At 45.8% G+C, this 12445-nt stretch overlaps 2 pseudogenes; one reads left to right on the top strand and one right to left on the bottom strand.

Moving 5' to 3' along the window:
* Nucleotides 1–694: 694 nt before the first annotated feature.
* On the bottom strand, nt 695–1628 carry LOC135886217 (olfactory receptor 10A7-like; annotated as a pseudogene).
* A 5349-nt stretch (nt 1629–6977) lies between these two features.
* LOC135886216 (olfactory receptor 6B9-like) lies at nt 6978–7975 on the top strand (annotated as a pseudogene).
* The last annotated feature ends 4470 nt before the right edge of the window (nt 7976–12445 follow it).

Raw genomic sequence — 12445 nt, 5'->3', positions numbered from 1 at the left:
TAGATGGAGGTGGAAGAGAGAGGAAGAGCATGGCAAATGTCTCTCCCTTTTATCATGTTATTTCTTCCCTCTTGGCTTTGCGCCCCCCCAGAGACAGGTGAGCATTACCTCATTGTAGTCCCAAACTGACCAAGAGAAGGGGGGTGACTCACTCAAGAGTCCAACAGATCCTTTGTTGCTGCCTAGGCCAGTGTTCTTTGTTCCTGTGAGGCTGGGCTGGTTTTGTCCCATATATGCCCTGATGATGTGTGAACTGCCCCCCTTCTCCTGGAGAGTTTTTGGCCTGGGCTTGTTTTAAGCCATGAGGACACATTTTCAGCCTCATAACTATATACATGAAATTACAACCTATAACATTACTATAACAACAATGCTAAGTGCATCATGAGCCTTCTGAAGACACCCGACATGATAATCTTTGCATTGGATACCACACAATCATATTATAAGTATGAACATGGGGATGCAGGGTGTTCCCTCGAGGTACAGAGCATCACAATGTACACAAAGTGGAACAGCTTCAACAGGAGAGATTGAGAGAGACCTCTGAGCACACCCACAAGATCAGGCCCCTCAGTCGAGGTAGGCAGGGGAACACCTAGTTTGTAAATCCTACTGGGACTTAGACCTGAGTTATGTGCTGAGCTGCTCAGTGGTGTCATTGCTTAGGGATCTTTGTGCATGCCCATAGGAACTAAGAAATCCTAATCCTTCTCCTGCCCAAAAGTTTTCTCAGAGCCTCCTTGACTTCTTTGTTCCTCAGGATGTATATGATTGGGTTGAATGTTGGGGTAATGACTGTGTAGAACAGGGCAAGGGCTAAGTTAGTGTCCACATAAAATTTGGTACTAGGTTTCACGTCGGTTATAATGCCATTGCCAAAGAACAAGGTGACAGTGATCAGACGTGAGAACTATGTGGAGAAAGCTTTGATTTTCCCCTCGGCTGAGCGCATCTTCAGGATGGTGGAGAGGATGCAGGTGTAGGAAGTGATGATCAGGAAGAAGGGGATTAGTATGAACAGCACAGTGTGCATGGCTGTGATAGCCTTATTCAGGGATGTGTCCATGCTCGCCAGCCTGAGCACTGGGATAAGGTCACAGAAAAAGTGCTCAATTTTATTTGGCCCATGGAAGGATAGCGTGAATACGGTGACCGTTTGCTCAAATGCCACCACATTGCCTGCAATCCACACCACAGCTCCCAAGCTAATGTTGACTTTTCTTCTCATGATGAGAGAGTAATGCATGGGGGGTTGCATATGGTCACATATCGGTCATAGGACATTACAGCCAGCAGGCAGCACTCCGAGTTACCGAAGAGGAGGAAGAAATACATCTGGGCTCTGACAGAAGGTTGGACAAGGTCTTGGGGATGGTGACCGATGAGTAGCAGACCTCCAAGACTAACAGGTTCCTGAGGAAGAAATACATGTGGGTGAGGAGGGCCCGGTCAGCCACCATGACAGTGATGATGAGGCTATTTCCTATCAGGGTGACAAGGTAGATGAGTTAGACTGGGATAAAGTGAAAGGGTTGCAGATGTGGGAGGTCTGAGAAGCCCAGAAAGATAAACTCAGTCACTGCAGTTAGATTTCTCTCCATATCCCTGTCCAGTTGGGATCACATAGGGTTTCAGTTACTTTAGGAGCTAGGATGGCATCATCATCATCACTCCCATAACTGCATTGGTCATTGGGACACCATCATTGATGAGCAATCAACCGATTGTCTTCACCCCTGATGATTGTGTGTCAGTGCTTGAGTCTCCGTGAAGTCCATTCCTGTCCACTCTTTTATGTTGTCAATCCATCTCTTCTTTTGTCTACATCTTCTTCTCTTCCCCTGTACTGTCCCTTGGAGGATGATCTTGGATAGGCCAGATAATCTTGTTACATAGCCGTATCACTTCAGCTTGTGCTTCTTCACGGTCGTCAGGAGATCTTCATATGGGTTTTATGGAAGTATCTCATCTCTACTACCTGTATTTTCCATTCAAGTTCTGCCGTAAGAGTCCATGTCTTGCACGCATACAGGAAACTGGAGACGACCACTGCATGCAGCAGTTTCAGTTTGGATTCCAGGGAGATGTTCTTATTCCTCCAAATTGGCTTTAGCTTTGCCACTGCTGCTGTTGTTTGCACAGTTCTTGCCCGAATTTCTGCTTTGGATCCTTCATCAGTGATGATTGCCCCCAAATACTTGAACTGTTTCACTGTCTCCATCTCCTGTCCACTGACAGTGATATGTGAGCTGATCCCATCACATTTGTTTGTCATCAGCTTGGTTTTCTCTGCACTGATTTCCATGCCATATTTTGTGGAGGTTTCATCCAATCATTTCACAAGGTTGGCAAGTTCATCTATGCTGCCTGTCAGGCCATCAATGTCATCAGTGAACCGAAGATTTGAGATTGTTCGCCCCCCAATGCTGACTGTGCATAAGTGATCTTCTAGAGAACTGCACTGCTGGCCTTGGCATACAGTTGTTTAATGGTAAGAATAAGCTTACGACCAGCATTGTACTTCCTCATGGTTGCCCAGAGACCTTTGTGCCATGCTCTGTCAAATGCCTTCTTGACGTCAACAAAGATGTGGTAGATGTCCTGCTGGTGTTGTAAGTACTTCTCACATAGAACACAGAGGTTGAAAATCTGTTCTGTGGTATTTCTTCCAGCACGAAATCCAACCTGTTCTTCAGCGATGATATTCTCTCCTTGTGTTTTCAATTAGTTCAATATGACTTTCAACATCACTTTGCTGGGATGGCTAATTAAACTTATAGTCCGGTAATTTTGACACAATTCCAAGTTGCCTTTCTTTGGCAGAGTGATGATTAGTGACTGTGTCCATGTGGAGGGCCACTCAACGGTCTCCCAGATCTTGTTGCAGATCTTGGTAAGTACATCTATTACTATTTCTCCTCCAAATTTCATCAATTCGGCTGGGATGTTGTCAATACCTGTAGCCTTTCTGTTCTTGAGTGATTTCACAACTGTCTCCACTTCTTCATATAGTATTGGAAAATCATCCTCCTCTGTTGAATCTGGGCTGTCTAAGACACTAGGATCTCCATTTGTCTAGTGGTTGTATAGATCAGAGCAGTAGTTTGTCCACCTATTGATGATGTCCCTTTCTTCTGTAAGACTGTTCCCTTCTTTGTCTTGAATTGCGTTAGCTTTGATCCGTTAGCTCTGCAGGGGGTTGCGAATGCTGCTAGTGCTGCTGTTCTTGGAGCTCCAGTGTTCGCTGCAGGAACAGAGAGCTGAACTTGCTGATCCAGCAAACCTCGATGTCATTCACTAAGAAAGACTACAGGCTTGGTTCCTTGGAAAGGCGCTAGGCCAGGTGTATTGTTGACAAAGCACGGTACCAGTGCCCCGGCTCAATGGTTAAAGGTGTACTAACATATGTGTGCTTGCAACAATGTTACCAGCTGAAGCAACACATCAGGATGTTGTCCCCTAGACTAGCCCAAAGATGCCCCTCCTATGACCTCTCCTTTTATACATTGATACAAAAAAGTTATGTATGACACTCCAGACGTTATTAGTTACCACCCCTATCCTTGTACCTGTTAGTTTGAATAAAACATCCTTATCCATTATCCTTTCATCCCCACACCCTCTTATCTTTACACAGGATCAGGGTGTTCTGGTACCATCTGGTACCATCTCTTAAGAATGTGTTTACATAGTAACTTGAGAGATCTGTGTGGTTTTGTACCATCATTTCTGGTCAGAAATGTGCTTATTTGGTTAGTGTTTTACTTTTCTACCAACGCCAGGCCTACTCTCGTTCCCAGCCTTTGGTTCACACTGTTAGTTATGCTTACAGCTCCAGCAAGGCCTACACTCTGCTCTCTCAGCTCTCAAGCTCAAAACTGAAACTAAACCTAATCTCTTTGTTTCTACATTCACTTTTTCCACTTCATTCATGACTCTATAGACTTCTATCATATCCCCCCTTAGTCATTCCTTATATAAGCTGAACAGTCCCAGTCTTTTTAATGTCTCCTCATATACAAGTTGTTCAATAACCCTAATAATTTTGATGCCCTCCTCTGTACCTTTTCGAATTCTAATATATGGTTTTTGAGATGGGGTGACCAGAACTACACACAATATTCAATATGTTGGCGTATCGTGGATTTATACTGTGGCATTATGATATTTTCTGTCTTCATATCTATCCCTTTCCTAATGGTTCCAACATTCTGTTAGCCTTTTTGACTGCAGTTGTGCATTGAGTGGATGTTTTCAAAGATTTATCCACAATGACTAAGATATCTTTCTTGAGTGGTAACAACTAATCTAGACCCTGTTATTTTGTATGTATTGTTGGGATTATTTTTTCCAGTGTGCATTACTTTGCAATTATGAACACAGAATTTCATCTTCCATTTTGTTGCAGGTTACTATGATATGTATGATGCTGGTCAGGTGGTCAGTAAAATATTCCTACTGTTACACTCTTATTGTTCAAGCATGGAAATTCTGTCCATAGAAATTCTATGGTGCAGTTTGATACATTTAAGATTTTTACTTTATTTGACTCAGCTTTCTTTCTCATATAGTGCCACTCCCCCACCAGCATGACCTTAGTTTTAAAAAATCCTCTACCAACTTTTTAATTTTCCATGTCAGCAGTCTGGTTCCAGGTTGGTTTAGTTGGAGCCCTTTTTTTCCTGTATTGGCTCCTCTTTTCCCAAAAGGTTCCCCATTTCCTAATAAACCTAAATCCCTCCTTCGAACACCATTGTCTAAACCACAAATTGAGCCCCTGCGGTTCTGCTGGTCTTTATGGCCCTGCATGTGGAACTGGAAACATTTCATAGAATGCTACCATGGAGACCACAATCTCCTCCCAGAGCAGAGAATGGAACCCAACATTCTTCATTTCCAGTTCTTTGTTCTAACCACTCAAACCTCCACTGGATTCTAGAAGTCCTAACTCCTGTCATGCTACTATAACCACTAAGTCCTGCTCCTCTTCTGGAAGTGGAGACAGAACTCTGGGCTCCATACTGCCAGCCAGCTCCCCTCCCTTTTCTACCCACTGGACCCCACTCCCCTCTCAGAGCTCAGCATAGACACGAGAGGCGAGAGTCACAAAATGTCTTTGGTGCCTAACTAACACTCTCACAAAACCCCCTCTCGGCTGCCCCCAAGCCCTGTAGGTACCTTCAATCACTCTGTGCCTAAATTCATGCAATTAAATCTCCCTATGTTTGTGCCTATGGATGTACACTGGTGATCCCTTTTCAGATACAGACACTTAGGCCCCAGAGTGATGCACAAACTGAGGGGAAGACAGGCATTCCTCTGCCTAGCTCACCTGCAGGGCCCAATCCAGTAAGTGTGCTCAAAGGAGGAAGCCCTCCTTTAATAGTGAAAAATACTGTCCCAACTTCTTATAGATCAGCTGGGGAGGAGTCACTTGGGGAGGTCACATGGGGAGGTCACATGTCCTTCCCTTTAACTGGTGCCCCCCCAGTATGCTCCCTCACCAGTCGCCCACATGTGACAGCTGGGATGTTGGACACCCCCAGTTCAAGTGTCCCATCTGTCTGAAGGGGAGAAAAGATTTGAATGGGGTGTTGCTACCTCTCAAGTGAGTATTTAAATCACTGAGCTATGGGATATTTTGATATGGGGTATCCGCAGTCACTACTGTTGAAGCTTTTCCACTGTGACCAAAGAGAGAGGGAGCAAGCAAAGGAGCAATGCTGTAGCCTGGTTGTCAGAGCACTCACTGGGAGGTGGGAGACCCAGAGGCCATTCCCCCTGCTCCAGTGACTTTATTTTTTTTTAAGTATGTATTCACAGTGGAACAGCATCACAACATCACTGCCTTCAGATGTCTGCTCAAAACTGCTTAAAGTTACAACTTGGTACCTAATTAATGCAACTCTTTTGAGCCTCCATAGCAAGTGCTTCTCATTCCTGGGGAACCCATCACAAGGACAATCACTGCTACAGAGTGAACTAGATTTCTTGATAAACTGGTTGCAAGCAAACAATGTACATTTTCATACAGCTAAATGTGAATGTATACATCTGGGAATAAAGAATGTAGGCCATACTTACAAGAGGAGGGACTCTATCCTGGGAAGCAGCAACTCTGCAAAAGATTTAGGGGTAATGGTGGATAATAAACTGAACATGAGCTCCCAGTATGACGCTGAGGCCAAAAACAGCTAATGGGATCATGGGTTGGATAAACAGGGTAGCCTTGAGAAGGAGTGGAGAGGATATTTTACCTTTGTAGTTGGCACTTGTGAGGCCACTGCTGGAATACTGTGTCCAGTCCTGTTGCCCACAATTCAAGAAGAAGGTTGATAAATTGGAGAGGGGTCAGAGAAGAGCCATGAGAATGATTAAAGGATTAGAAAACCTGCCTTATAGTGATAGACTCAAGGAGCTCAATCTATTTAGCTTAACAAAGTGATGAAATGACCACAGTCTATAAGCACCTACAATGGGAACAGATATTTAATAATGGAATCTTCAGTCTATCAGAGAAAGGCATAACATGGTCCAATGGCTGGAAATTGAAGCTAGACAAATTCAGACTGGAAATAACTCATACATTTTTAATGGTGAGAGTGATTAATCACTGGAACAATTTATCAAGGGTCCTGGTAGATTCTCCATCACTGACAATTTTTAAATCAAGATTGCATGTTTTTCTTATGCTCTAGGAATTATTTGGGGGACAGTTCTCTGGCCTGTGCTATGCAGAACGTCAGACTAAATGATCACAATGGTCAATTTAGGCCATAGAATCTATGAATGGCATAATAAAGGAAAAGAGAGCGAGTAAGAAAAAGCGATAAAGAGAGAGATCCTCCATCTGTCACCTTTCCACAATGGTAACTTCATTTAAAAACTTTAAAAGCATTAATATTATATTACATTTACTTTATTAATTATTATTGTTATTATATTAACTTCTCCAATTCTAAACACAGTGAAGGATGGATGCCAGAAACCAGAATGCTGTTGCTGAATTCATCCTCTTAGGTTCAATATCCTACGAAGATGACAGGCCTTTCTTTTCTTTACATTCTTCCTCTTTGCTTATGCCTTGACCATAATGGCCAATGCCACCATCATCGCCACGGTGTGGAAGGACAGCCGCCTTCACACACCCATGTACTTCTTCCTTAGCAACTTCTCTTTCATGGAGATCTGGTACATCATGGTCACCATGCCCAAGATGCTGTCCAGCTTCATGGTGGAGAGGACCACCATCTCTGTGTCAGGCTGCATAATCCAATTCAATCTCTCTTCTGCTTGGGAATCACCGAGAGCCTGCTCCTGGATGTGAAGGCTTATGGTCGCTACATTGCCATCTGCTAAGAACTGCGCTCCAGCAAACTGATGAACAAAAAGGTCTGCACCCAGCTGGCTGTGTGAATTCATTGACCATTTGCCCCTCACCATCTCTACCACTCAGTTCTTATTCTGTGGCCCCAACAAGATCAATCAGTTCTTCTGCGACCTGGCACCAGTGCTGAACCTCTCATGCACAGACACCTCAGTCAGCAAGATGATATTCTTCACCTTTGCCTGGGTCATCATCTTCTGCTCCTTCCTGCTCACTATGGTGTCCATCATCTTCACCATCTGCATGATGTCCTCCACCACTGGCAGACAACGGGCCTTTTCCACCTGTGCCTCCCACCTCACAATGGTGATCATCTTCTACAGCACTGTCACCTTCATGTACATCTGTCCCATGGCATGCTACACTTTCCAGGCAGAAAAGGTAGTCTCCGTCTTCTACTGTGTAGACACCCCACTCCTCAACCCTGTCATCTACAACCCAAGGAACAAGAAAGTGAAGAAGGTGCTGGGGAGGGTGCTGTGCAGCAGAAGAAGGCTGAATTGGAAGAGGGTTGGATTCATTAACTGGGATAGTTCAGAGAAAAGGAGGGGGATTCTCGATGGCTTCAATGTGAGCCTCTCCTAACCACCAAGGGCAATGGTTTAAACGATGATGGTAGCTACTGGTCAGAAATTGATACTCACATTGGTGGAACCATGGTTCTATTCCCATTTCTGCATTGCATTTAACAAAAGAAATAAATGGGGCATCCTGACTCCTGCGACCTATTCCCAGTACTGGAAGAGGAGTGGGGTCTAGTGGGTAAGGGATGGGAATTAGCACTCCTTGGCTCTATTTTGAGCTATGGGAGAGAAGTATGCAATATTAGCAGAGGCTTAGACTCAGGATTAATGAAATCTATTATTTCCTCTGCTCCTGACCCTGGTGTCACATGAGGCAAGGTAACAGGCCTTACCCATCATTGAGAAGCACACTCTTTGGAAGAAAGGAATTATGTTAAGTGGTTTATTGGATGACCAAAGTGAGGCCCTAAACTCAGACTGATGGTATTTCTGTTTGTCTCTCTGCGATATGATTATGTTTGTATGCCACATCTGATCAGTTCCAGGTTTGCATGGATTGTTCCAGGCAATAATCATAGAATATCAGGGTTGGAAGGGACCTCAGGAGGTCATCTAGTCCAACCCCCTGCTCAAAGCAGGACCAATTCCCAACTAAATCATCCCAGCCAGGGCTTTGTCAAGCCAGGCCTTAAAAACCTCCAAAGAAGGAGACCCCACCACCTCCCTAGGTAACGCATTCCAGTGCTTCACCACCCTCCTAGTGAAAAAGTTTTTCCTAATATCCAACCTAGACCTCCCCCACTGCAACTTGAGACCATTGCTCCTTGTTCTGTCATCTGCCACCACTGACAGAACCAGAGCTCCATCCTCTTTGGAACCCCTCCTCAGGTAGTTGAAAGCAGCTATCAAATCCCCCCTCATTCTTCTCTTCTTCAGACTAAACAATCCCAGTTCCCTCAGCCTCTCCTCATAAGTCATGTGCTCCAGACCCCTAATCATTTTTGTTGCCCTCCTCTGGACTCTTTCCAATTTTTCCACATCCTTCTTGTAGTGTGGGGCCCAAAACTGGACACAGTATTCCAGATGAGGCCTCACCAATGTCGAATAAAGGGGAACGATCACGTTCCTCGATCTGCTGGCAATGCCCCTACTTATACAGCCCAAAATGCCGTTAGCCTTCTTGGCAACAAGAGCACACTGTTGACTCATATCCAGCTTCTCATCCACTGTGACCCCTAGGTCCTTTTCTGCAGAACTGCTACCCAGCCATTCGGTCCCTAGTCTGTAGCAGTGCATGGGATTCTTCCGTCCTAAGTGCAGGACTCTGCACTTGTCCTTGTTGAACCTCATCAGGTTTTTTTTGGCCCAATCCTCTAATTTGTCTCGGTCCCTCTGTATCCGATCCCTACCCTCTAGTGTATCTACCACGCCTCCCAGTTTAGTGTCATCTGCAAACTTGCTGAGAGTGCAGTCCACACCATCCTCCCGATCATTAATAAAGATATTAAACAAAACCGGCCCCAGGACTGACCCTTGGGGCACTGCGCATGAAACCAGCTGCCAACTAGACATGGAGCCATTGATCACTACCCGTTCAGCCTGACGATCTAGCCAGCTTTCTATTCACCTTACAGTCCATTCATCCAGCCCATACTTCTTTAACTTGGTGGCAAGAATACTGTGGGAGACCGTATCAAAAGCTTTGCTAAAGTCAAGGAATAACACATCCACTGCTTTCCACTCATCCACAGAGCCAGTTATCTCATCATAGAAGGCAATTAGGTTAGTCAGGCAGGACTTGCCCTTGGTGAATCCATGCTGACTGTTCCTGATCAGTTTCCTCTCCTCTAAGTGTTTCATAATTGATTCCTTGAGGACCTGCTCCATGATTTTTCCAGGGACTGAGGTGAGGCTGACTGGCCTGTAGTTCCCCGGATCTTCCTTCTTCCCTTTTTTAAAGATGGGCACTACATTAGCCTTTTTTCAGTCATCCGGGACCTCCCCCGATCGCCATGAGTTTTCAAAAATAATGGCTAATGGCTCTGCAATCTCATCCGCCAACTCCTTTAGCACCCTCGGATGCAGCGCATCCGGCCCCATGGACTTGTGCACGTCCAGTTTTTCTAAATAGTCCCAAAGCACTTCTTTCTCCACACAGGGCTGGTCACCTTCTCCCCATACTGCGCTGCTCAGTGCAGTAGACTGGGAGCTGACCTTGTTTGTGAAGACAGAGGCAAAAAAATCATTGAGTACATTAGCTTTTTCCACATCCTCGGTCACTAGGTTGCCTCCCTCATTCAGAAAGGGACCCACACTTTCCTTGACTTTCTTCTTGTTGCTAAAATACCTAAAGAAATCCTTCTTGTTACTCTTAACATCTCTTGCTAGCTGCAACTCCAAGTGTGATTTGGCCTTCCTGATTTCACTCCTGCATGCCTGAGCAATATTTTTATACTCCTCCCTGGTCATTTGTCCAATCTTCCACTTCTTGTAAGCTTCTTTTTTGCGTTTAAGGTCAGCAAGGATTTCACTGTTTAGCCAAGCTGGTCGCCTGCCATATTTACTATTCTTTCTACACATCGGGATGGTTTGTTCCTGCAACTGCCATAAGGATTCTTTAAAATACAGCCAGCTCTCCTGGACCCCTTTGCCCTTCATGTTATTCTCCCAGGGAATCCTGCCTATCTGTTCCCTGAGGGAGTCAAAGTCTGTTTTTCTGAAGTCCAGGGTCCGTATTCTGCTGCTCTCCTTTCTTCCTTGTGTCAGGATCCTGAACTCGACCATCTCATGGTCACTGCCTCCCAGGTTCCCATCCACTTTTGCTTCCCCTACTAATTCTTCCCTGTTTGTGAGCAGCAGGTCAAGAAAAGCTCTGCCCCTAGTTGGTTCCTCCAGCACTTGCACCAGGAAATTGTCCCCTACACTTTCCAAAAACTTCCTGGATTGTCTGTGCACCGCTGTATTGCTCTCCCAGCAGATATCAGGGTGATTAAAGTCTCCCATGAGAACCAGGGCCTGAGATCTAGCAACCTCTGCTAGTTGCCAGAAGAAAGCCTCGTCCTCCTCATCCCCCTGGTCTGGTGGTCTATAGCAGACTCCGACCATGACATCACCCTTGTTGCTCACACTTCTCAACTTTATCCAGAGACACTCAGGTTTTTCTGCAGTTTCATACCGGAGCTCTGAGCAGTCATACTCCTCTCTTACATACAACGCAACTCCCCCACCTTTTCTGCCCTGCCTGTCCTTCCTGAACAGTTTATATCCATCCATGACAGTACTCCAGTCATGTGAGTTATCCCACCAAGTCTCTGTTATTCCAGTCACATCATAGTTCCCTGACTGTGCCAGGACTTCCAGTTCTCCCTGCTTGTTTCCGAGGCTTCTTGCATTTGTGTATAGGCACTTAAGATAACTCGCTGATCGTCCCTCTTTCTCAGTATGAGACAGGAGACCTCCCCTCTTGCTCTCTCCTGCTTGTCCTTCCTCCCAGGATCCCATTTCCCCACTTAGCTCAGGGCTTTGGTCTCCTTCCCCCGGTGAACCTAGTTTAAAGCTCTCCTCACTAGGTTAGCCAGCCTGCTAGCGAAGATGCTCTTCCCTCTCTTCGTTAGGTGGAGCCCGTCCCTGCCCAACACTCCTCCTCCTTGGAACACCATCCCATGGTCGAAGTATCCAAAGCCTTCTCTCTGACACCACCTGCGTAGCCATTCGTTGACTTCCACGATTCGACGGTCTCTACCCAGGCCTTTTCCTTGCACAGGGAGGATGGACGAGAACACCACTTGTGCCTCAAACTCCTTTATCCTTCTTCCCAGAGCCACGTAGTCTGCAGTGATCCACTCAAGGTCATTCTTGGCAGTATCATTGGTGCCCACGTGGAGAAGCAGGAAAGGGTAGCGATCCGAGGGCTTGATGAGTCTCGGCAGTCTCTCCATCACATCGTGTATCCTAGCTCCTGGCAAGCAGCAGACCTCTCGGTTTTCCCGGTCAGGGCAGCAGATAAATGACTCAGTCCCCCTGAGGAGGGAGTCCCCGACCACCACCACCCTCCTCCTCCTCTTGGGAATGATGGTCGTGGAACCCCCATCCCTAGGACACTGCATCTTTTGCCTTCCAATTGGTGGAGTCTCCTTCTGCTCTCTTCCCTCATGTGGGTCATCTAGTCCACTCTCCGCATTAGTACCTGTAGAGAGAACATGGAAATGATTGCTCACCTGTATCTCCATTGCTGGTACATGGACACTCCTCTTTCTCCTTCTGGAGGTCACATGCTGCCAAACTTCTTCACCATCCTGCTGTCCCTGCTGCGGCTGCTCTGAATCTTCAGAACATTGTGGCCGTAGAAGCATCTCCTGATGTCTGTCCAGGAAATCTTCATTTTCCCTTATGCAATGCAGAGTCGATACTTGTTTCTCCAGACCTCGAACCTTCTCTTCCAATATGGAGACCAGCTTGCACTTTTTACAGACAAAGTCGCTTCTGTCCTGTGGAAGAAAGACAAACATGACACAACCTGTGCAGGTTACAA

Source organism: Emys orbicularis, chromosome 12 (assembly GCF_028017835.1).
Source record: "Emys orbicularis isolate rEmyOrb1 chromosome 12, rEmyOrb1.hap1, whole genome shotgun sequence".
NCBI classification, from domain to species: Eukaryota; Metazoa; Chordata; order Testudines; family Emydidae; genus Emys; species Emys orbicularis.
This window is presented reverse-complemented; position numbering and strand designations above follow the sequence as displayed.